The 3,189-nt window shown below is 43.8% G+C and overlaps 1 pseudogene; it reads right to left on the bottom strand.

The window, feature by feature from the left end:
* Positions 1–2,258: 2,258 nt before the first annotated feature.
* LOC141494609 (U6atac minor spliceosomal RNA) lies at positions 2,259–2,378 on the bottom strand (annotated as a pseudogene).
* Between the last annotated feature and the right edge of the window lie 811 nt (positions 2,379–3,189).

The following is a 3,189-nucleotide window of genomic DNA, read 5'->3' as shown; positions in this document are numbered from 1 at the left end:
AGATGAGGAAACTGAGACCCAAGGAGGTTGAAGTGACTTTCCCAAGATCACAAGGCTGATAGGAATCCTGGTCGTTTTTGAAAACAGAGCCATGGGATCAGGGAATTTTGGAATAAGTTTCCATAGTGATTTGCCCTCATTCACTTCCTCAATAAGGGGTTATCACCTCTCTTCTTAAACACCTCAGATGGGGGCATGAGGGAGGTGGTGGAGAGCCGGCATGGGTCTTGGGGTTAGAAGACTGCCCAGCTGTGAAACCATGGACCACTTGCCTAACCTCTCTGGAACTCAAGATTTTTTTTCTTTTTAGGATTTTTTTTTTCAAGGCAAATGGGGTTAAGTGGCTTGCCCAAGGCCACACAGCTAGGTCATTATTAAGTGTCTGAGGTCGGATTTGAACCCAGGTCCTCCTGACTCCAGGGCCGGTGCTTTATCCACTGCGCCACCTAGCCGCCCCTGAACTCAAGATTTTTAATCTGTAAAATGGAGACAATTCTTTACCATCTACCTCCCAGGGCAGATGGGGATGTGCTTTGTAAACCTCAAAGGCCTCTGAAAATGTATTCTATTATCAATATTGTATGATCAACATGATTATTTTAAAAGATGGCTTTTTCCTTTTCTTTTTCTTTTTTTGTTTAAGACAATGGGGTTAAATGACATACCCAAGGTCACACAGCTAGGCAATTATTAAGTATCTGAGGTCGGATCTGAACTTAGGTCCTCCTGATTCCAGAGTCAGTGCTGTATCCACTGTGCCACCTAGCCGCCCCACAAGATGGCTTTTTTTCAAGAGAGTGTGCTTGGGGGAAGTAGTGGGGAAGGGGCTTACCTTGCTATCAGGAAAGGCCAGGCTTCAAAGTCTGATGATGGATACCCCTCCCCCTGCCTCCATAAATGGCATTATGGGGGGGGTGTAACCTGCATCATTGGAGGGATGTCATCATGAGCAAATATGGGAAAGTCACTTTATTGCTCCCTGGTAGAGCCTTTGAGAACCCCAGGGTCATCTCTTTCTCCTCTGGACAACACAGCTGTCAGAAGGTAGTGAAGGTTTTAGCTTGTTCATGTAACCACACTTAGAGTCATGCATGTAGATAAAGATAATGCTGGGCTTCTCAGACACCAGTCATTGTATTAACATTTCAAAGTTATTGTCCTTCTATGACCTCAGTTTGGTTAAATCTGTTCATTATTTTTTCAAGGGGGATGCTGGGGGAAGAGACCCTCTTCAGCAAAGGAAAAACTGAAGGGGGAGGAGAATGACTTGAAAAGGGGACCCCAAAGTTACTATTATGGTGTACAGTGTTCTTCTGGTTCTGCTCATCTCACTCAGCATCAGTTCATACAAGTCTTTCCAGGCTTCTCTGAATTCCCATACTTCCCGATTTCTAACAGATTAATAGTGTTCTATAATGTACTTCTACCACAACTTGTTCAGCCATCCCCCAATTGAAGGACATTTACTTGATTTCCAATTCTTTGCCTCCACAAACAAGGATGCTATGAATATTTTTTGTACAAGTGATGTTTTTACCCTTTTTCATCATCTCTTCAGGAAATAGACTCAATAGTGATATTTATTGCTGGATCAAATGGTATGCACATTTTTATTGCCCTTTGGGCATACTTCCAAATTACTTTCCAGAAAGGCTGGATGAGTTCACAGCTCCACCAACAATGTATTAGTGTCCCAGATTTCCCACATCCCTTCCAACATTGATCCATGTCCTTTCTGGTTATAGTGGTCAATCTGTCCAGCTCCTGATTTTAGCTCCATGTTTGTCTTTCTAGTTTAACTATATTTCTTATAAGACATAGTGATATGCTACAGAGTAGATGGTCTGGGTAAATTGCCTTTGCCACCACAAACCAGAAGCAGAACCTGAACCTTAAAACCAGAACTCAAACCCAATACCTAAATATTTAGAAAGCAATGAGGGTTTATTTACATCTGACAACACAGAAGAGTCCCACGTACACAGGCGGAGACTCCCTGAAGAAACACAAGGACAAAACTTGTGTGGGTTTCAGATTAAGCAGAAAGTAAATTGAGTGTGGGGTAACTTTAGAATTGGACAAGGCCTATTTCTGGTGGTTAGTAGGGTAGGTTGGGGCTCCTCACCAGAAAGGTGATAGATAGGGTTGTCCTTGCTGTTTCAGAGGTAAGGAAGGTGGTGACGATGGTAGTGGGGAAGGGGTGGAGCCTGCAATCCAATTAGGACCAGGCACAAGCTAGAGGAATTTGGGACAACATGGAGTTATTTTAGTTTCTGCCTACAATGATGATATTCTAACTGTATGTATGTTGTAAAGGCCATATGACCTCTTCTACCTACAACTAGGGGAGGCTAACCTTCTCTCCCTTCATAATATACCTCATCCAAACCAGGGCAAACACAATTATCCTCTGGCTGCTTTGAGCTGGAATTTTAAGGATTTTCTAAAGAGACTCTACCTCCCCTTTGATTTCTTCTAGACATTTGAGGATGACTCTGAGGTCTGGAGGGTGAGTGAGGGGAGGCTGTAAGTCATGAGCTGATGCTCTGGATGGGACAACCTCTTGCTTGCATCTTCTTCTTCCTTTTTTTTTTTGGCAAGAGATTCAGGGTTAAGTGACTCACCCAGGGTCACCCAGCTAGTACGTGACAAGCATCCGAGGTTGGATTTGAACTCAGGCTCTCCTGACTTCAGCACCAGTCTCTAACCACTTTGCCACCTAGCTGCTCCTGTTTCCATCTTCTTTCCTTTTGAACAAGGCTTTGTGAAATCTCAAAAGTCAGCTAGTATGATCCTCTTTCTGGGCACCAGAGCTGTGGGATATTGGTTACCAAAGCAGTTGAGACAGAAACAGATTGACCAAGAGGGAGAGTGTTACCCAAAAAGAGAGAGAAGATGAGAAGGAGAGAGCTGGGTTGGCACCTCCAGGCTGTCCTCCCTAGAGGTGAAATGCCACATGATTCATAAGCAACCCCTATAAAGTCCCAATGGGGCTGGCAAACTATTCTCTCAATTGATTGTAATGAATCTATTAACATTCCCCTTTCTGTATGAGAATAAAACTGTCTGTTCCAAAATGGATTCATGTTGGCACTAGAATTATTCCTCAAGAATGTGAGGAGGGGTGGGGTGGTGGGATTGAAGCCTTGGTGGATGCCCAGTTGCCTGACTGAGGAGAAAACAGCCCCA

This window comes from Macrotis lagotis, chromosome 7, assembly GCF_037893015.1.
Source record: "Macrotis lagotis isolate mMagLag1 chromosome 7, bilby.v1.9.chrom.fasta, whole genome shotgun sequence".
Taxonomy (NCBI): domain Eukaryota; kingdom Metazoa; phylum Chordata; class Mammalia; order Peramelemorphia; family Peramelidae; genus Macrotis; species Macrotis lagotis.
This window is presented reverse-complemented; position numbering and strand designations above follow the sequence as displayed.